The sequence below is a fragment of the Lichenostomus cassidix genome, chromosome 1 (genome assembly GCF_008360975.1).
Source record: "Lichenostomus cassidix isolate B80296 chromosome 1, HeHo_3.0, whole genome shotgun sequence".
Classification (NCBI taxonomy): Eukaryota; Metazoa; Chordata; class Aves; order Passeriformes; family Meliphagidae; genus Lichenostomus; species Lichenostomus cassidix.
This window is the reverse complement of record NC_139479.1, coordinates 52,317,968-52,341,845: the sequence shown is the minus strand read 5'-3', so window position 1 is coordinate 52,341,845 and position 23,878 is coordinate 52,317,968.

Here is a 23,878-nt window from a genome sequence, read left to right as displayed (position 1 = left end):
ATTAATAGAAGACTAATTTTAGCTCCCCAAGAAGGGGTTAAAGAAGGATCCAGGAAATTATAAGGCCTATCACTCTTCATTCCTTGGGAAGGCTATGGTACAAAACTTCCCAGGGGCTATCACAAGGCAGATGAGATGTGTGATTGGTTAAATCCTGCATGGATTCACCAAGGTAAAATTGTGCTTGACAAACCAGATTGTCTTCCATGACAAAGTAACCTGCTTGGTTGATGTTATGTGGGCAGTGGATATTATCTATCTGGATTTCTTCAAGGTTTTTAATAGGTTTTCCCACAACCTTCTCCTGGAGAAATGGATGTGTTATTGTCTAGACAAGTGTCTGTGTGGTGGCGTATTGTCTGACGGGCTGCACGCAGAGGGTTGTTTTAAAGAGCTCCTGTTCAAACTGGCAGCCTGTCACAGGTCGGGCCCCCCAGGGATCAATATTTGGCCCAATGAGTTTTAGTATCTTTGTAAATTATCTGGATGATAGGCTCTGATGGGCTCAAGTGTCTCTAGGGAGGTCCTTTGAAACCATTCTCTTTGTGATGCAACAGACAAATCTTTAGACTTCACTGTGTCATACCATGGAAGGAGAGAAAGGAAGGTGGATGAAAGTAAGTTGCTTTGCATCTGGGCTGCTCTGATAACAGAAAAGTTGGAACTTAGGTATATGGTGCTTTTTTCTGGACTCAATAACAATACTGTGCTATTGACTCCAGATGACCACTTTAAATGTCTAGCTTTTTCATTTTCTTAATTTTTTTCAGTATAAAAGCTATCAATGTCTACTTCAGCAAATGTGTTTCAACCTTTACATATTTTCTGCTTCTTGCAGTCATTTATGACCATGGCCAGCCCACGCCCCATTTGTTTAAGGGATTTTAGCTTTTCTGGCAGCAGTGGCTTATCTGGATTCAAGATCATGCAATATTACAACCACTTTTGCTTTTTTGAGATAAGCTTTGGTTTCATTAAGATTCTACTAGATAAACTAATGTAGCTCTGGCTTCCTTTTATTGATTAAATCTTGTGGCCTTTCCTGAAAGATGGAGAGAGACTTTTTACAAGGACTCATAGAGATCAGGTGAGGGGTGATGATTTTACATGGAAAGAGGTTAGATTTAAACTAGGTATAAGCAAGAAATTCTTTATGAAGAGGGCAATGAGACATTGGAACAGGTTGCCCCAAGAACTTGTGGGTTCCCCATTCTTGGAAGTGTTCAAGGCCACGCTGGCACTTTGGGCAACCTGGTCTAGCGAAGGATAGAAATATATCTCTGCTCATGGCAGGAGAGCTGGAACTAAATGATCTTTAAAAGTCTGTTCTAACAAAAACCATTCTATGACTCTGTAATTCTATATTCTAAATATTTCCTGTCTTAAACATTTCAGAAAGCAATGCCATTTAGATAATCTCATATAGGTTTTAATTTGTGTTAGTGTTTGTATCTGGAAGTAAATATGTTAAAACATAGTTTTATGGACTCAGTGATGAAGTCCTAGCCAAGTCCCACTCATTTGGATCAAGATTTTAGTTTACATTTTAATGTTCTTGTCACAACTTGTAAGAACTTCAATGACTGTGTATAGACGAGCAGAACAAGTTGTTCAGTGATATTTTGAACCACAAGACCAAAGTCCTCTTCCCATTGTGAAAGGCAAAGAGTGGGGAATTGTGCTGTATGTAAGGGAATTGCTGGACTGCATGGAACTCTGCCTAGGGACAGGAGCTGAGCCAGCTGAGAGCTTGTGAGTAAGCATTAAAGGGCAGTCTAACCTGTTATTGTGGGTGTGTGCTATAGATGATTGACAATGAAGAACAGCTAGATGAGGCCTTCTTCACATGATGAGAAAGATATCTGCTGGAAGGACAAACCAACAGGATACTGATGATAACCTCCTGACACAGGTGGTCAGGGAGCCAATGGGAGGAGATATTCTGGACCTCATATTTACTAACAAGAGATGAGAAGGCTGGAAGCAGCCTTATCTGTAGCTATCATGAGAGTGCATTTATAATCTTGAGAGGAGGGAGCAGGATCTCAGTCCTGAATGTCACAAGATCAGATTTTGGCCTACCCATGTATCTATTTGGAAGAATCCCAAGGAATATAGTACCAAAAAAATGAGAGGTACAAGACAGCTAGTTGATTTTCATGGATCAAGAGCAATCCATCCTGATGAGAAGCAAGTCAAACAAAGACAGAAGGATGTCTGGAAGGATGAACAAGTACTAAGCTAAATGTAAAAAGGAACCATAACATAAATAAATTTGGGTACAGGTGACGAGGCAGAAGAATAGAGACACTTTCTTGGCATGCAGGAATGCTGTTGAAACAGAGCCCTTCCTCCTTTCCTTCCTTTCCTTCCTTTCCTTCCTTTCCTTCCTTTCCTTCCTTTCCTTCCTTTCCTTCCTTTCCTTCCTTTCCTTCCTTTCCTTCCTTTCCTTCCTTCCTCCCTCCCTCTTCTCCTCTCCTCCCCACCCCTACCCACCCAACCCCAGGGGGAGTTAGCCTATTCAGGCAGGAAAAATGAAAAATGCCAGCAATAAGCCACAAATCTCCTTTTGTAGTCACATTTTTAACCATATGCTGTTATATTTTCTCCTCTTTGGAAATATATAATAGTATTTTCTTCAAAATTAAATAAATAGAGAAAAAATGAGAGACAAATAAAAGTAAGAAAATGTGAATATGACTTGTCAGATTTCATGCTGGAAAACACAAAATAAGGTCAGCAAAAGTGCCAAGGGCTGGTAAGTTACTGATCTATTAAAAATGACAAACTGCTGACCATATTGCATTTTGTTGGATATGTGACGACCTGTAGGAAATCCCTGCTCCACCACATGTAAAATGGAATTGATATAATTTTATTGTTTTCTCTTGTGTTGAAAACCCTATCTATTCATCTTCAGCCAAATTCCACCCACCATGTAACACTTTTTATAAACTCCACTTTTTTTTCCCTGACTCTGAGGTCCTCACAGTTTTAAACAACTCTTAATTCAGGCTTTCCATATAAATGTCTGGACAAACCAAAAAAGGCCAAATGCAATGAGAAAGTGTTGCCATTTTATCCTGCATTCCAAAATTACTTTCCAAATAGGGATTACATCTCTGAGAAGCAAGGTGTGCTGTCAGTGTAGGAGTGGTACTTCTGGGAAGGTAGGTGGCTAGCTAGTCTAGATGTCATTTTGTACTGATTTAGCATGTGCAGAGGAAATACACTCTCATAGAAATATCAAAAAAGTTATGACATTTGATAGCATGCCTCAAGTCTTAGGTACCCTTTTGAGCTCAGACAGTTCTTAAGTTTGTCTGATTGCTACTTAAAGCTGTGCTCATTTACTTTAACAAGGAATCTGTGGGGAATAAATAAATATAATATTTGCTTTTTTTTTTCTCCAAAGAAACAGAATTCCACATGGATGTAAATTCTAAATCTATTGTTTTAGCTTGTTTGTTTTTTTTTCTGTTCTGATGAAACTTATCAACTGTATTGATTTCTTCAGAGTTTTCTGTAATTTTTTATTATATCCTCCTCCATATTGAACTATATTTCTAGTTGATTTATGAATAAAAAAAAGCTTGTTCAAAAAAAAGGAGAAACTAGAATAATGCAGATTGTATTATGAGTAGAGTTATTACAGATAACTGGGTGATTAAAATTGTCTAGCACAAATCAGTGAATACCATCTAAAACTAGTCATAATAAATATTTGATAAAAACATATATCAACCGATGCTACTGACAGTAGAAGTGATTTAAATGAAAATTATTAAAATATATAATTGAGATCAGAGTCTGGGATTTCAGTTTTAACTTCTTTCCCCACCCCCACTTTGTGAGTTTTGTGGATTTAATAAATCTGTGGTAGATATGTATATAAATACAGAGATAATAAAAGTAATATCAGCTTTGAAATTATATTTTCATATAATTTGTAATTTAGTTGCTGTTTTGGATTTTTAATAGAGCCATCCCATGATTGTTAAAACTCTGTAACACCTCCTTTCAACTTCAAAATCTAAATATGGATTGTATTTTAGAAATGGAATTGCAGACTGATGAGACATTTCACTTATAAAAGTGCTGACAGAAACATACCTGTGGCAGTCTGGCTGTAAACCTTTATTATATTATGATGTTCTGTACTTCTATTAACAAGAAAATTGTCAGGATTTTTTTTTTTCTCACGTAGTGATGGAGCTCTCTCTTTCTTTTTCCTTAAATTTGTTTTTATTGGATCATATTTATTAGGTTAGACTATATTTCTTGAGAAAAACCCAGTAATATTAGCCAGCATATTATAAGTGGTATTAGATTAGTAATGTTAAAAAAGTAAGCAGCTTAGTGATAATTGTATTGACATACTCCATTGAGCTGCAGAGGGGTGTCATAAGAGCTAGCCTAGGTGGACACCATGAGAATATTGGAGGTGGGGACAGGAAACAGAGTCACAGAAAGAAGAGGAGGAGATGGGAGGCATTAGAGACTGGATATTGATGTTCATGAGCCTTCATGAACTGGAGGCATCTTCAAGGCTCTGCCTCTGCCACTGGTCATTACTGACATCTTGGGAACTTGGACATGCTTTTAGGACTCCCCACTGGCTGAGGTTGCATGGTCCAGAACTTTTCTTGACTTCTGTCTCTTAAAGGAACCTAAAACTTAATTGAAATTCAACTTCTGGAGCTAAATTCCTAAATTGTAGGTACTGCAGCACTGGGTTTGACTGTTTCACTTTTTGAATATGCTGATACATGTCTTAAGTCCAAATTTTTAGAGGGTCATCTCCAAAGGCTATGTTTATCCGAGGATGAAAACAGGTAACCAGACTTATTTTTGCTCCTCACTCCTGAATATATACACCCATTAGAGTTCCTACCCTGCATGACCTTGAGCATTACTCAGAGCCACCCTAACACAACCTGGTGTTCTGAAGTTGTCAGCTCTCCTCAAATGTCTTGGATGACTTGGATCCTCTCATTAAGGATGAGATGTTTATGAATAAGCAGTTGAAGTGAGCGTCTAGCAGATGTGCCATTTCAGTTTGCAGCAATCTAAATATAGGTGAGTGCAGAGCAAACATCATGGTGTCATCACTTGTTAATCCATAGGTGTCTACTGTCATGGGAGATGTGCCATATTGCCTGGTCTGCCTGAAGACCTGCCACCATTCCAGTACAACACAGGTAGCCCAAAGGCACTGCACAACATCCCACCGCCCTGAGTAGACGCCTCTTATAGCCTAGGATGTCCAAAAGAGCATCAGTGCTTACTTTTGGCCAACTGCACTGTCTTATTTCAGGTGAGGATAGTTGTACAAACTCCACTGACTAGAATTTGTTGTGTAAGAATCCTAGATTCTGATCTAGTATTTCCTATGCAAACGTGAGTGTAACTATTTGGTGTCAACTATATACAATCTACACTTGAAATCTACCTTTGTAATTTTCAAAGTATTTGCACAATGAAATCTTCCAGGACAGCTGCTGGAATAGCTCTGGAAATTCCATTTCCCATGTAAATACACTTAAATAAAAATTAAATAAAACCTTATTGAAAAATAACCCTGAATGAAAAAAACGCAGACCACTCTTAATTTTACATTTCTTCTTTTTAATTCTGTTTATTTATTTTTATTGTAATTTTAGCAAATTGCTAGAGAAGTTATCCTTAATTAAAAAAAAAAAAACCAAAACAAAAAAACCAAAAAACCACGAAGAACCCCAACCAACCAACCAAAATTAAACACCAAACTGGGAAGTTCATTATCTGCAACTGTAGATAAGTGGTTGCTGTTAAGAAGAATTTTTCTTTCTTAGCTGTATCATGTTTCACTTGTTTGCTTTGCTTATCACTAGTAAAGAATTAGAAATGGCATATTGCATAGAAATGTGCTCAAACACAAGTGTGATAAAGAATACTCACTCTGGAGAAACTATTGAACAGAGAGTTTTCTGTCCATAAAAGTCTTTGTTTGAGTCAAATTCTGGTGCCACCAGCTTTATTAATTTTTGGTTTATAGTATTTGTATTGACTATTGGATGATGCTAGACAATAGTAGTTAACCTCGCCTTAAAATAATTGGATAGTTTTGTAAAAAAAACAATTTAAAAAAATCTAAATTCAAATTAGTTCAAGCTAAATTATTAATGTGTCTTTATTAGATATTTATGTTCATTTCCCTTTTGGTTCTTAGAAATACTTCAGTCTGGCAGTACTACTGTCCTTTTTTGCATTCTTTTTGCTTTTTCTCTTTTCCTTCTTTTCTTTCTCCTTCCCCATATTAATTTTCCATTTTAATTTCCACTTAGATTTCTTTTACTTTTTTTTAGTTTTCCTTCCCCACCCACATTCCCTTATTCCCCTTCCTTCCTTCCTTCCTTCCTTCCTTCCTTCCTTCCTTCCTTCCTTCCTTCCTTCCTTCCTTCCTTCCTTCCTTCCTTCCTTCCTTCCTTCCTTCCTTCCTTCCTTCCTTCCTTCCTTCCTTCCTTCCTTCCTTCCTTCCTTCCTTCCTTCCTTCCTTCCCATATCTTTGACAGATAAACACCCTTTGTTTGTTTGTTTGTTGATGGTTATGCTATGCAAACATGAACAGTGTTATTTATTGGCTATGCTTTAGGCACTAAATATCTGAAACATTATCTCTGAAACATTATTTCAGAAATCCTTAAATATTTCTATTGTTATTTATAGTGAACAGTTTACTAATGTGGACTGGATGTAGTGCTTGCACATATAAATTTTTAGGAGTGTCACTTCATTGAGTGCAAGGTGTCACTATTGCATAGCAGTGTTTTAACACAGTGGAAATTCAAGCCATTTCTGAGCTGATGAAATTAAATTATTGGATTTTTTTGCAATTTAAAATCAGATTTTGTTGGTAACAGCAGTTCCATTGTTTCCAAAAGGCATATAAGCTTTGTAAGCTCACATTTTGTGTGTGTGAACTGGTGTTAACACTTAATGTCTTTCCAAATATGAACTGCTATGAAAACTTAATATTCTGTAGTACGTACTCACTGATATCTTGGGTAAGTCAGAATCTAGTTAAGCTTACATTGCCTTCTGACTTCCAGAGTCATAACGCTATGGCCTCAGCAAGGATCAGAGTAGTAGTTATCTTTTAACATTCTGTTTGTTTGTCAATAGTGATGCAGAGAGATCCTTTTGATTATCAGCAGTGACAACAGGGAAAAATTTGCCTGGGCTTACCACATACATCTATTTAAATTCCCTGGCAAAAGAAGTATTTGAGACATGTCTTCCCGACTTCTTTAGTAGTGTGCCTCAAAATGGAGATCAGATGCTTTGTATTAGTGAGGATAAATGTTGACAAATTGAGATCTGCTTAAAAAAATTATTAGGAGCACATGAAACCTTACATAGTTGATGTATATACATATATATTTATAACTTTATCCACAACTTTTTATATATGACACATTTGTATATATAGCTTTATAACTATTTGTATATCCTATAGTTATATATGTATATGGACATACCTATTGGTCTAAATTTCCTGCCTCTTGCTTGTGTTTGCCCCAGATACAGAAAGCAAATAGGACTTGACATGCATATGAAGCATAGCGAATTTCAAGATACTCTAAGGATGCAGATTTTTAGAGTACTTAAGTTATTTTTTTAAACTGCAAGCCCTCCTTACTCATAACTCTAATGGCATTGGTGCTCTGCAGTAATATCTCATTGGTTGTGTGAGGCTTAGAGTGTTGGTATAATCCCTGATTTCAGAATTTGTCTACTCTGTGTCTGCTGGCTCTAAGCAAACTGAATGATGCTGAGTTGTATTTCTGATCTTAGTCTTACCCTGGAATTGAATTCACTCTTCATCCTGAATTTTATTACTGTATTGCAAACCACATTTATTTCCAGTAAAGATGTGCAAGGCAAGGTATGTGTGTGTGGTGGATAGCTGGGAATGGGTAATGAAATGGAGGAAATTATTTTTGTAATAGTTTCTGAATGTCAGGGTGCTTCTGTTAATATAGCTGTTTTCCAGTTTCTGCTCAAGTTCACTGGAAAGGAATTGAAACAATTTTGTCCAATGCTTGCCACATTACTATAATGTAAAATTAAGCATCTTTTAGAAATTGTAGGGTTAACCGGATTTCTAGCAGTTGAAAAGAGAGTACTTACTACAAAACTGCTCATCTATGAGTACTGTCAAGCCTAAATCCTTGATAATATTTTCCAGCTCAAAACATTCCGCCATGTGTTTAGACACCTCGTGTTTTGGCACTGACGTATAGCAGTAGGCATGGCACAACACTGCTTGTTTGCTGCTTTATCTGTTAAGTGCCATGCTAGACTGAGTCTGTGTCTCTGACTAACGTTATCCCACTGCTCAACTAAAAATAAAATGCAATTCTTGTGATTTTTGAGAGTAACAACTGGTCTGTTTTTCCTCTCATGGGCAGGTTTTCCCAAATAACTCTGCCTTCTAAACTCCAAACCTTGTAATTCCTCCCCCCACCAATAAATATTTAAGACTTTATCACCTTTGCTTTTTAAAAGGAGAATATAAATTTTCTTATATTTGTGAGGTTTACAAGTTGAAATGAAACATAATAATTGAAGTCAGTGAGGCTTTTTGCTACCTGTTTTTCTCCCTCAGAATTTTACTTCTGGTCAAAGATAGAAATCATCAGGTTGGCAATTCAAGTTCCTAACAAATAGTTGTTAAGAAAGTAACAAGAAAGGACATAAGAAAAAGGAATTTTTAAATCCTTATATTCTGGGGGTTTTTTTTGAACAAAAGGAGTTCTCAGCACTGAAGTTTTCTTTTGTCATTGCTTAAATTCTTTGCTTTCTTGTTCAGAAAACATCTCTTTCAAAGTATATTTGAAAAACAATGTGAAATTGTTTCAGAGAAAATGCAGGACACCTCATTGCAATAATGCTTAAACTCAGTTTTATTCTGTTTTCACACTTGATCTCAAACTGTTTCTGTTCAAGAAAGGTTTGTTTCTTACTGGAACAAATTTCAGTTCTCCCTGGAGAGCTATTTTTAGAAAGGTTATTTTGAATCAATGAAAAAACAATAAAAATCAGAAAGGGAGAAACTCATCTGAGCAGTCAAGATCAGTCAAGCCAAGGAAGCCTTTTTATCAAACTGCTATAGAAACTTGATTAGCTCATAATCTAAGGCTTTACTTTTTCAAATGAAGCACTAATTGAACAAACATTTAACACATTCTTATAAGACATGTGTGTAAAGTTCATTTCAAGTCCAAACAGGTAAACAGTCTGGCAGGTTATTTTCACCATGTCGTTTATAATAGGTGCACCATTGCCCCAACATGTCTACTTCATACCCTTTGACATTATAAAATATGTAAGAGGTCATTTCCTATAGCCTTAGACAGCATTTTATCTTCCCAAATCAACCATTGAACAAGTAAGTACGTATTTCAAGGCAATTCCCTGCCTTTCAGAGGTCAGCACGGTTCAGAGGCTTTAGACTTCTGTTTCTGAAGTGCTTTGAAATACCTCAGGAAACAAGTAAAAAAAAAAAAATCACTGTTAGGTTGTATGGTTCATTTTGGGAATTTTTTTGTTTTGGTTTGGCTTGTTTTTTTCTTCTGAACTGAAATCATTAGGAAAGAAAAAGAATCTTGTTTGCTGTCTTTGTGAGAGGTCATCTGTTGTCTTCCTAGCACTACATGAACCACAATCCAGTCACATATATGCATATATTTAGACAACACATACATTTATACACATCAATATATAAAAATTGGGCTAGGAACATTAACTAAAACCAGAAAATTTTTCTGAACACGAATTGGTGTTGGATTTACGTTCTCTGGTGGAACTGTTATTATAGATGTTTGGAGAAAACTTTATATGAAACATTTCCCAGTGTCACATTGGATTTGACACAGGTTCAACCAATTTTAATTGATTCATAATGAAAACCCTAGTCTCTTGAATATAGCTGCACATTTTCAGCAATCAAACTTTTGTTATTGTCTATGAACTTCAGTTAATTAAATGTGCATAATAGTGGAGATTTCAATTTTAAGATCTTATGTGCTTCAGGAAATAGAAAATATGATGATAAATCTTAGGCTCTATAAGTCTCAATCCTATATGAACAGAATTTATATGAACTTAAAATAGCTGGAACTTAACTAGACTGTATTCAAAGTTCAGTGTCTAAACACTTAATATAGACTTAGCTTTTATCATGTTAAACACTTAAAAATTTTACTTCTGACTTTCATTTGTTTTGTCCGTACAAATGAAAATAAACAAACCTACAGAATATAACGTGGAAACAATATCTAGTGATATATCTCTGTGAGACAACTTTTTCTGTTATCCAAAGTAAAATGACTCCTAATATAGACAATAAACAACATATTACTTATTTCCTGGTTTTTCTCTTGCTAAATCATAAACAATGCTCTCTCAAAATGTATGAAATACGACATTAAGATTATTTTATGTCAGTTCTAAAGGAAAATTAACAGAACATATAATTTTCTCTAAAATAATCTAAATTCTGTGTCTGGTCCTGTCTCATTCATTGCTCATCTCAGGAAGTTGAGGAAATTAGGCTGGAATGTCCCCTTTTGAAATAATGACTTAAGCAGGTCTGACTTGCATTATCTATCTCCTTTCTTCACTTCCTTTTATAATAAAATATTCTTGTCCTATTCTTATTAATTTTACATGTGGGCATAATTGAGATAGGTGTATGAAACTTGACACCTGCATGAACTCTTCTGTATTTTGAGTCATGATGCAGCTGAAGACATCAGCAAGAAATATCACATCTTTTTGTTAGCCTCTGGCAGGTTTAATAAATATACTCTTTACCTCAATCAAGATATCCTTTTCCCCATCAGGTAGGGAATTAACTGCCAGTGATCATCTCAGGACTCTAGTTCATTAAAAACCACAAGTATCATGAGATGCCTGATTAAATTATTACTCTAAACCCAGGCTGGACTTAGCACTAAACATCATACTAAAGTTTTAGGTAACAATGTATCTTACCAGATGTCTGTTGACCAGAATGTGTGTTAATAAGGGCAGAGGTAAATTCATTATAAAAATTGAAATTGCAGGTCATGATTTGAAGACATTTTGGTTTCAGATAAATATGTTATGAAAGCATAGAGAACTCATTAACCAAAACATTAGTTTTTACTTATAGTTTCTGGGAAATTATTCATTGTGCTGAATTTAAAGCTAATATCTTAATATCTAAGACAATTACAATATCTGTGACAATTACAGCTTTTTCAGTCTGACTGTTAGCCACAAAGGAAGTCTGCAGCAGGTTTCTGTAAAATTAGAACTTTCTAAGATTTATTATAGTCCTCAGCATTCATGAGAAACCTTCCTGTTAAGCCTGCCAACAACATGCTGTATCCTGGCAAGAAACCAGCAAGTTATGATAGCTGCCTGATATTAATTAATAATTTAGCCTTTACAATTGTCCTGGCTTTTATCCTGGAAGTGCTTTTTTTGTGAGCCTTGGCAGTTTATTAGCAGATGCACTGCAGGTAATTAGAAGATGTCATCTTCATATGGCTTTGCTGCCCATTCACCTATTTAATAAAGCATTTTTATAGCTTGCTTTTGGCTTGTGTTGGAAGAGGAACAAAAAAATTTGCATCTCAAGTAAGATATAAATGCTTTACATTGCCTTTCTCACCATAGGAAAGATCTGTATTTAAATAACTGTTTATTTAATGGGAATACTAAACATGAAGGAAGAGATTGAATCTTTATTTGATTTCTATAGCACATATTAAGACAAAGTCAAAGAGGTTGAATGTTACAGTCTGGTCATTTATCTATCATTTTGAATAAAACAATTTGGAAATTATTTTGTTAAAATAGCTTCAATGGTTTTAGGTTTTATTTAGCAGTGGTGTTCTGGATATTTTTCTCCTCTCTCTTATTTCTTTTTTGTCTAATATCTGAATGATGAGAGAACAAGCCACAACACAGTGAACAAGAAGAGATGGATTTATCATATATGAAGAGCTCAGAGAAATATTTGCAGATTCCTAAACATGCCAAACATTCCAAAGATTCAGATATATTTCAGATGTTTTGAAAATTTTAAATTTGAATATTTTAAATTACTTTAGAATACTTACTGTTTAAATTTGATTGTATGTTATTTTCCCCACAGAGGATATTTCCTGCCATGTTTGGGAAGGCATTTGGGGCATAAGATTAGTGACATGACTTTGGGCATATTGTACACAAAAAAAGTAGTTTTCTGTTCTTGATACAAAAGTTAATGATTTCCAACTCTGTAATATGCATTACAATGCACAGTAGTTTGACCTGTTATTCTAAAAACCATCTTTTTAAGTGTGATCCATCCATATTATATATGTATACTATTTATACGTAAATGCAAAATTAACAATTGTTTAACACTTGATCCACTACCTGTAAAATCAGTTTTAACATAACACATAGCCCCAAATACTTGTCAAAATACGGTTTTAAAATAAAATCAAAAAAGCAAAAATAAAATACAGTTTTAGAATAAAATCAAAAAAGCAAAAAACAACTTTTTAAACTCTTACAATCTTATTGATTGTGTGAAAAGATAAATGCAATCAAGATGTACTGAATGATAATTGTGGAAATTGACAGTGAATGTTTGCTTTAAAATACTTGGCCAAATAACAAATGCAGAAATTCTAAACCTAATAGTTTCTTGATCCACAGAGGTCATTTTATGGATTAAAACTGAAACATTTGCTGAATAACTAGCTCAGGTAGTAAAGAAATCCACACAAATTTTCTTTTATATTTATTCTATGAGAATGCTTTACAATTTCTTAATTGCAGAGTCTTACGAAAATTACTCTAGGTTTAATTTTTACAGAGCACACAAAAATTACTGTTTAATGTATGCCAGCATCCCCACAGTGAAAACTGAGTAAGAAGAGAGCAGTTACCTGGAAGTGCTAAAGAAATTGTTAGTGGCAATTAAACTTCAGGATGAGTATAAAGCTCAGAGAGACATCAAAAGGGTTTTTATTTATATATTTAAGACAGGAGAAGTGATGAAAAATATTATTTCTTAGTATTCTCTTTGTATCAACAGTGGCAGCTACATGAAATGATTTGTGGTACATTAAAATATAAGCATAAGAGCCTTCATGTGGAGAAAACCATTAGTTGGTTGGTATATACTCCCTTCTGACTAAACCAAGAGAAGGAACTTTCCACATCTACTTGTGGAGGAGCTCTTGGTCCATTGTCCCTCACCTCTGTTACTATGGGACCATTTGAGGGAATCTGACATGAACTTGCTTCAGCTTCAGGAATTTCTACAGTTTTACCTGGGAAGCATACAGTAATATCTAAATTTGACCAGTTTCTAAACTAATAATATTTAATGTTTTCAGAAGTAATTGTTAATAGGTGCTTTTGCAGTACACATTGGAATCATACTTCTGTCCTTTTAGGTTTTGACGTATCAAAAATCTCTGCATTTGTTGCAATATTCTATGTCAGAATTTAAAAAAAAGCCTGTTTATATTTCACTTATTAAGGAAACAGACTGGAAATATATAGAATTACCTACCAATATTTTGAATATTTTCATTAAAATATACTTGGCTTGGCTGATAAATTTGTCAACGTCACAAAGTAGTTCTATTTAGTTCTGTTCTTTCTTCTATGATGAATGACTACTGCTCCTGACAGACAGAGTATGCAAAAATAAAAGGCCACATGTTTACATTACTGATTTTTTTTTTTGCAGGATATAAAAATCATAAAACCAAAAACCACAAAACCCCTCTGCATTATTCTTTGAAGACTAACAATCTATTCAAACACACAAAGGTGAATCCATACTCCAGCTGTTCCATTCTAAAAATTATACATCTAGTATAATCTGGCAATAAAATTGTACGCACAAAACTAAGAGAAAATAAAGCAAAATACATTACAATTAAGAAATAAAGAATTATTCTGCATTACATGCAGTCATTGGATTATTCCCATGTTGTCTAAAAAAACCCATTATTTATAATGAAAAACATACAAAGTGGAAACAGAAGCAACAGGGTAACAAACCCAAGCAAATCCAGCTGTAAGCCAGTAAATATGAAGTGAAAACATACATGATAGTGATGGCAGGTTTGCTTGAGGGCTCTTTCCTACCTATAAGCAGTAGTTGTTCCACACAGTTGACAGACAAAACATAAAACTTGAGTTCACTAACTGATTTTTAAGAATGATCCTTGAATGATGAGTCCAGCAGGGAAATGAAGTAATAACTGGAAAGAAATAATTCTGTAACGCTTCGGTTCCCTTATTCAAAATCAAGGAACGGAAAAGGAGAAAAAGAACAGAGAGAAATCTTCTGATTGCTACTTCAGAATAATCTTTGCACGGATTAATTGAATTCCTGTGTTGAAGATGCAGCTAAAAAAATGTTACTTGGTGGCTCAATAGAGAATTTTTCTCTGTGTGTGTATATGGTGTATGTAAATATACAAAATCTACAGTGGCAGAACAAAACTAGTTACTATGCCTTTCTTCATCTCACAAAAGCTCTTCATAGAATAAGTGGAAAAAACCTTTGGAAGTTACTAGTAGTAGTACATGGAATAACTTATTCTATAAAATTCATCCTGCTGATCTGTTTGTTCCCCCATCATAGCCTGATAACTAGAATAGTTGGAAACAGCTGAAACAGGCATTCCCTTTCTTTCCAGTTTTGGCCATTGCACTGCTTAATATAATATAATTTAGTATCTTCTTTTAAGAATACAAAAATATATAAGTGAAAATACACTTTAACAAAGATATCCTATGGCATTTACTCATTTGTTACCACTTAAACATCACATGGCTAAATTTCCATTTTGGGAGTTCCTGGTCATCCATTCAAAATCTTCAAAACCACAATAGTCAAAGGTACTAATTTGATTTATTATTTGCCTCAGCATTAAAGGGTTTCTATTTGCAGTAATTTACACTGAGAGTTATGTGCCTGTATCTGTATCTACATAGGAATTATCAGGGTGCATGGTGCGGCTTTGGATAATAAAATCACTTTCATAATGTCTCAAGCAGCAGGTTGGGAAATGTTGGATGAAATTTGCTTAAAGACCTCAATTAAAAAAAAAAAAAAGAAAAAAAATTTCGACATAACTCCACTTTACACAGAAGATAACCAAATATGGAAATATATCACATGAAGAAATTCTGTCATGCCATTTAAATTGTCTTATTAGCAGGCAGTGTTTCTGTCATATGGAGAAAAAAGGTCTAATAAAATTGAAATATATTGATCCAAACCAATGAGGAAAGCCCAAAATAAATCTGTAAAAGGAAAACTCTCAAATGAACTGATATGTTGTCTTCTTTGTGGAAGAATAATACTTGTAAGATTATGTATTTATAAACACATGAAAGCTAATATCAAAAATGAAAGTTGGAGATCAACTTTAGCAAGGAAGGAAGCATAAATAATCATCTCCTTTGGAAGGGGTGAGGGCTACAGCCCATCTTTCAATCTCCAAACACAGAAAAAATAATTACAGGAAGATTAGCAGAAGCTGAAACTATAATGATCAAAAAAATGATTCACTTCTATTATGTTGCCTAGAGGTGAGCTGGATCACTAACCCTGGAATAACATAACCAAAAGAAAAGACATTCAATTTGCTTTCATGAAGGAAATCAGGGAATTGTTTAATAAGTTATCAATTGTGTAGAGACTATTATATAATAGTAAGGCCACAGGGGAAAGCCTACTAATTAGATACCAGTTTTCCTGCAACACTTTAAGTGAAAGTTTCTTTTTTTTTTTCTTTTTTTTTCTTTTTTTTCTTTTTGTGTCTGGAGCAGAAAAGAGCTGGTGATGTTCTATTTTGATGAAGGCAAGATGCTCAATATCCTCTGTCAGGAAGCCTGTTTTATTCTTGATTGTTGCAATGAATGTATTACTGAGGAAATATTCTGCCCTTGTGCATTTGTAGATAGATGGCTTTAGATAACAGCAGTCTGAGTGAAAGGTTAACAGAACTGTATTTTCTATGTAATAAGTAGTGAAATTCTCATTCACTTAGTAAACAGCTCAGAAGGATGTCTGTCTTCTGAGATAAAGGCTCATCTAGCCTCTTAGGAGTAAGAGAAATTTCAAGGAGTTATGTGGATTAATTATCAGGAAAACACTTACTCTTCTGGCAGATGAAAAGTTAAGATGAGAAAGGAAGAAACCTGAAAAATATCAGGAATGTAATTTATATTAATTATGCCCAAGACTATTTAAGTTTAGATGAGGTATTTGAATGTTTCTGCTCAGCTCCGCTGGCTACTGGCTGATTTTCAGAAAACTCTAAAAAGTTCAAGCATATATTTCTGTCCTGTTTTTCCTTTTTATTTTATTTTTTTTTTAAGGAAAGATAAAAGACACAACTTTTTCCACCGTTGCACTGTTGATGTCTTAAATGGGAAAATGAGATTTTATATTAAGAGTATGTACATTTTCCTTGACACATTTACAGTAGAAGCAGTGGCTTCTTCTCACCTAATTAAATTGTTCAAGAAAGACAAAACAAAGTAGACATCTCTCTGAAATGGGGAAGGCAATATGAGAGAGGAAAAAAATTAATTCATTTAAAATGTGATGCCAACAAAGTCTTCTCTCTCCTGTGAAATGCACAACTCTTTCATTCCAAAACAAATGTCTTCCTCTGAGATTTAAAGGAGTACATTATATTAATTTCTGTAGTGCAGACAACTCAATGAGTCAGTATGGGTGAGACTCAGGTCAAAGTGAAAACAAGTTTTGCATACATTTAGGTGCCAGGCAGCATTGCAGATGCTTGAGGGTAGTAGACACATCCTAGTGGAACAAACCAGTGTGATACACAGCTGGAAAACAGGTGTAATTTGTGAAGACAGGCATCTCAGATGGTATTAGACACCTGTGTTTGGGCAAATGAGCTACAGCCACCAGTACCTGAATTCCTTTTACAGTGAGTGGTTGCTGAAGGCTTGGTACAGCTGCCTGAGTTGTTCTAGAGCTTCGTGTCTGACCTCCAGAGGCTGCTTTAGAATACCATAGACCTGCTAATGGGTAGGCTTTTTTACAAAAAAAAAAGTAGCACATTAAGTTTTCTGGTAAAATGTGATCAACTAGCTTCATAACCATGAAATTAAGTCACAAGTTTTTACATGGAGTTTCTTGTCTTCTAAAGCAGTGATGGAAGATCACTCATTGTAGAAGTTCAAAATCAATGTGGTTATGTGATATGAACATTACATAGGCAACATGCCTACTTTTTGTGTTATATATACAAAGGTGTACATGTATGCACAATATTTATAAACAATTAAATTAAAGAGCAAGAAATTGCCTTTTCAAGTCATTAATATCTCCCTAGGAGAATAAAACCAAATACACAGCAATTCTCCAAGATTCATAAAATTTAGTCCTTTCTACAACAATCTGTTCCTCAGACATTGACTTTAGAAATAAAAAATTACACCAATACTGTAATCAGAAAATTAAAGCCTGAAGCATGATAAGGAAATTTAATTGATGCTTCTTATTTCTTTTTACTCTATGTTAATAATACCTTCTATTTCCTACTGAATGTGCTAAGTTATTAGTACTTTATTAATAGTGTTCATTGAATAAGTTTAACAAGTCTTTAAAAGATTTTATGATTAAGTTAGTAAAGAATTACAGTTAGCTAAAATGCCATTGGTAAACTCTCTGGCAATTTATTAATGTTTGAGGAAGATATATCTAAAATATTTTATAAACATTTTAAAACTAATTCTCGGTTCTGGAAGTGTTGATGAAAAGTAAGAGATTACCAAGGATTATGAGAAATTATTTTCTTTGTGTGACTATTTAGATGACCTTGGACAATATTTTAACTTTTATAGAAGGCTGAGTAGACTTCAACTTTTTTCCTGTATGTGATCAGACTGGGTGCATTTTGGATAAGAAAGATTTTCCCCATCCATTGTGTTTCCAAGTTTAAAAAGTATTCTAAAGTGCACTGAGCAGCATTTATTCTCTGGGCACATACCTGCCTGCATCTGATTAAAATATAATCAGAGAAATATATAAGAGAAAGAGACTATTTGTAAAGAAACATCAAGACTCCATTAGCTTAAGCTGATTTGGTGAATGGTATTATTGGCCGTTTGAGGCTATTGGCTAATCTTTCATTTCTGCAGCACTTTCCCCTCTCCCCAGTCCCAATACATGCATCCCTGTCCCTTCCTAAGGATAATGAAAAAGATGCTGGGCTATTGTTTCAGCTCTGTAGTGCTCTCTGCATTTCTCACAAACACAAATATACACAATAAAATGAAAACTATACACTGTCCAACTCCAGTAGTTTGTTAGGTATAGGTATAGGAAACCCTACTACATATTATTAACCCAAAAGATAGATGGAAAGAAACATACAAAAAAGCATAAGGAAAATGCTGTTAAAAGTGAATAAACAAAGAATTAACTGTAGATAAATTGTAATTATTTTACGGCTGTTTACATCAAATGTTCTTTTAATATATTCTTTTAATTGTTTGGAAATACGGTCTTCTGAGGGAATGACAAGACTTAATGAATGGAATTACTCTCAAAGAGAGCTTGTATTCAGGTCTGACATTTTACTACAGAGCTGAGATTAACTTCTGGCAAAAAAGAAATGGACAGATGCATGGATTAAAGTATAGAGCAACATTGACAGAAAATTGTAGATAAACATACATTAGACCATCTAAAACTTCAAATGAGACCCACATTTATTTATGGTCTATTTTATATATACTGAAAACCTTAAGGGGGTTCACATCAGTGTAGAAAGAGAAAGAAATTAAAATTGATTGCTGCCTGCAAAATGAGTTAGAGGAGAATGTTATCATATCTGTGTTATACGACATTGCTAACACTGGGGAGGAGAAGGTGTATAGCAAGGAGGTGTCTGCCTTCTCTGTATGCATTTAGAGACAGTGATGAATGAACAGTGTTTCTGTGTTTCTGTTTGGACGGAAAAATCATCTTAGATCCTTGTTATTTACTCTGTGGACACCTGGAGAACGGGTCATAGCAAAGTCATCCACTAGTTCTCCTGCTAGAAGTACAGGATGTCATTTCTACTTCCATAAATAGCTTTGATCCTTGGCCCAAACCTCTTGTGAAATGAATCAAAGTTATATATTTTAAATGTCACCAAAAAATGTCAGCCCCCCCCAACCCAATCTTCTTTCTTTCCAGTCCAGCACAAGGTATAGATTCAAGCAAGGTCTATTCAGTGATACCCAACCTCAAAACAGGCTCTCATCTTTCCAGTTTTCCAGCTAATACACTGAATCTGGAAATCATCCTTAATTTTGCGCAAGCTAGCAGCACAGTCCCAGCTGTGCATGGAGCATGGTAAAATCCCCTTTGAAGGAAATTCTATATAAATAAAGGTTTTTCATCTGGGGTTTTGATATTCCATTTTCACAGGATCAGCCTCTGTAACGAAAATAAAAAACACATTCAGGGCTTCTGTAAATTTTATTCATCTGCCTATTATCTGTAGAGCCTGTCCAATCAATTTGGATTTAAAAGATCCAGACCCTTCTGGGAAAAATTATATTCCTGCTCTAATGAGCAAAATCTTCTGAGAGGATTTATTTCTTTATCACTTGAGAGAGATGAGGAATGGTGAGGGAAAGGAGCTGCTGGAGGTAACTTGCAGGGAGTAGTACACCATGCAGAGGTAGTACCTAGTTCTGGTTGGTGGTCCTACACTGTAAGGAGCATACTGCTGGTTTGATACACTCCAACTTACTTTTTCATAGCTTGGTAGCAGGCACATCCTTGCAGCTGAGAACTGCAGCAGAATGGCCTTAGCAGTCAGTGCAAAATGCTGACAAAAAAATGTTGAGTTTAGGCCTCCTCAAACTGGTAGTCCTCTCCATGTTTGGCCTCTGTTTTTCTGTCATTTTCTTTTCTTCCCGTTGATTAGTCACAGATGGATGCTTGCTTCCATATCCTTTGTTAATTTTTTATTCATAATCAGTCCAAAATCTTTACATAGCTTCCCATGAAAATACAAAAAGCAAAAATAACAGCAGTGAAAATCAGGTTGGATGTCCCCACGAGAATGAATTGTGAGCACAGACATTGCTCCAAACATTGACAGTGACTGCTTGAAAATATTAACAAAAACCTCCAAACAAACAACAGTCAGAAACAGAAGTCAGCGTTTCTATTTCTTGGAGAGAAAAATCTATACAATGTCAAGAGAGTGTAACCAAGTACTTATGAAAGTAAAAAGCAAAAAAAAAAAAAAACTGCACTAAGCCTGGGCAGCAGAGACTACATAAATGAGTCTAACAGGGAGTCTCTAACATGATTAATCAGAAGGAACTTATGGAACTCCTAAACTTTTCATCTTGGAACTCAAATATAAAAGAAAAATCCCGCCCTGAAAGCTTCTGGAAAAATAGCACAAGTACTTCTCAAATGCTTCCCATAAGCCACTAAAGGAGGAAAGAAGAAACTCAGCAGGAGTTGTTACAAGTAGTCATGATATTCTAAACCTTCAGGACTTATGAAAATATGTCTTTCTCTCAGGTAGGTGTATTTCCCAAAATCTAACTATAAACCAACAGCTTGGTCCCAGGAAGAGTCATCCTATACACCAATAACCCATCCCAGAGTGGCATCATGTCTTGTCTTAAATGCTATTAAGAGAAAGGTCAGCTCTCACAATCCAAGATCAAGCATACTGCTCTGTTTGTGTGAAGTACTTTTATTCTGTACAATATCCTTTCATAGAAAGAAAATACATGGCTGAAAAAACCAGCTTTGTTTTATAATAAAATCATGAATGATAAAATATTGAAAGACTACTTGTCACAGTAAAACTTGCTTCAAAACAACAAAATGGTGCAGATCAATTGGTATTAAGATACATCTACCAAATGTACTCAGATTATGAAAGTGTGGACCAAAAGGAGGAATTCTTACACAATATAAAAATCTTGGACCCTGGAAAGATGCCAGTTTTATATTGTATTGTGTTTTTCCTGTGACTTTCTGCACACTTAGCTTCTTATGAATCACAGCTTATTATTTCAACAGTTTCATTGTTGCTTACCATTAATTTTCTTGCTAATTTTCTGCACTATAGGTATTAAAAGTCTTTTTACAAGTAAAAAGTTTTTGACGAGCTGAAATTACTTGCCTCTCATTTTTCACTTTTATCTACACATTTGTCTCATATTTGTCGTTCAGAGCTTATGGAATACCTCATCTAGTTCATATAAGCATTTCAAGTTTTGTTTCTGCCTTGGATAACATAATTTACATTACTTTAATTCTTACTGACTGATCAAAGATTTCTGTCATATTTCTGTCATGGGTTTGAGATAAGGACATTGCCAGGAGGACGCATGAAAAGAGGGCAACCAGGCTCCAAGCTTGAAGTTGCAAAAAGTGTTTAATTACCTAACAGAGTTGGAGCATAAATGCAGGCAAAAATAAACTTTTCATGCAGTTTTTGTTCACTCCCCCCTCCCTCTTACGAACCTATAGTATTCACCCCCTTTCCTCCTTTACAATCCACAAGATAGGTGGGGGGGGGCAGGGTGTGGGGCCTCTTTTCAGTCCACAGAGCAGATTCTCAAATTTACTCATCACCACAATTCTTCTACTACAAATACTCTTTATCTCTACTTGTTTCTCTCTCTCACTCTCTCCAGACAGTTTTCTGCTCTCACCCCACCCTCTTAAGAAGCAGTCTCTGCACTCAACCCCCCCGCCCTCTTTCCAAACTAGCAACACAGACAGGGGGCAGGTTGAGTGGTCCTCTGGTCAGTCCAGTCAGGAAAAGAGGTTCTCTACTTAGCCAGGGGTCCTTCCCACGAGAGACAGTCCTTTGAGAACTTCTTTGGCGTGGGTCCAATCTCATGAGCAACATCCCGCCCGAATTTTTGCTGCAACATGAGTCTTTTTGTCCATAAGGTGCTGTGCAGACTCTCCTGAGCTGGGGCCAGGCTGCTTCCATGCCAGGAGCAAGGAAAAGGCCTTTCTCTCCCAGTCAAGGCCTTTTGGCAGTTTTAACTCTTAGATGAGACTCCCACTGGTTCACAGTCTTTTCCAGGCATCCACCTGCTCCTCTGGAGAGAGCTGTGGGTGGATTTCTGCATCCTTATGGACTCCATGGGCTGCAGGAGAAACTTCTTGCTCCCCCCATAGCTTCCACCACGGCTAGCAGAAAGTTTCAGCTCCGGTGCCGGAAACACTGGAGCACCTCTTTCTCCCCACTTCTTCACTGACCTTGGCAATCTCCATGCTGTTCTCCCTCACATATTTTCACCTCCACCTCCTCCTCCTCCAACTACAAAGTGAAAGAAGTGTGCGCCTGCTTTGTTTTGAATTTTTCTTAAATATGTTTTCACAGAGGCGTAACCAGCACCTCCAATTGGCCCAAACTTGGCCAGCAGCATGTCCATCACCTTCAGAGCCATCAGAGATTGGCTCTGCTGGACTTGATGTAAAAACTTCCAAAACTTGTACTCAGGACACACAGGAGCCATCTTTGTGCCACACCCCACCCCTCAGACACCTCCCCAGGCCTACTACAACAGCTTCTGAGGGGTTCAAATTTCTCCTAGATGTTAAAAACACTTCACTGATGTTTTGGGCCAATCAAAACCACCACAATATCTTACCAGTGTTTTAGAGTATTTGATTCTGCTGCCTTATTTAGATTAGTTCCTTTATAGACGTTTTTATGTGTAGCTTAGTTTTCTCTTTTCCTGTCCTTATTTATTTATATGATTGAAGAACTTTCCCTACTTGTTTTAATTTTCTTTCCAAGTTTCAATTCAACTAGGCTTTTGTCCATTCTTGTTTTATTTTTGCTCTTTTTGACCTCTGAGACAGAGATCTCCTTGCTGATCAATCCTTCTTTTTATTCCTTTTAAGTTCTTTATTCACTCATCATATCCTATGTGAGGTGTTTCTTCCTCCAGAGAAGTCTGTAGCTCTTTCCTGCTGAGACTATTTTTTCCTCTTGCTTGCAATACAAACTTTAGATAGTGTTTGCACCTTTGACTTAATTCCATGCTTCCACTATGTTCAAATCCTTGAGTTATCTGGCCCAGTAAACCCTAAAAACTAATATCTTAGTTTCTTCAAGTTTGCTCTTCTTGACCCCCAGACCTTAGTCATATATTCATTTTTGTTTATATTGCAATTTAAAGTGAACTGAATCAGCTCGTTATTACTCAATATAAGATAGTTTTTTACAGCCAGCCCCTGTACTTCTCCTCCCTGCTGCTTACTTAAAGTAACCTTAAAGAAGCACCAGCACCTTTGTTACTTCATAAACTACTTTTTACATAAATTATCAAGAGATGCATTCAAAACTATTCAAGACCAACTCATACCTATGGGGGAATTTCTTTCTATATGAATATTAGAAAATTAATGTCTCCCACATCCATGTTTTCTTCCTTTCTTTCCTTTTCCTTTTCTTCTTTCCTTTCTCTCTTTCTCGGTTTCCTTCCTTCCTTCCTTCCCTCCTTCCTTCCTTCCTTCCTTCATTTATTGTCCAACTTGGTTGAATTATTAGTTAGGCATTTTAGTTGTTTGGGTTTGGTATTAACATAATCCTCAATCAGAAAACTGCAATCCATCTTCTGAAATACCATGCCTATTACTTACATCCTGGTTTTGTTTTTGTTTTTAAAATCCTTAGGTTCTTAATTTCCTGCATTAATATATACCTGTTTTTCATGTTACCATGTATATCAGAATTTGTAGGACTCCACTGACTACTTCCTCGGTTAAGATTCCATGTTTATTAAAGTTAAC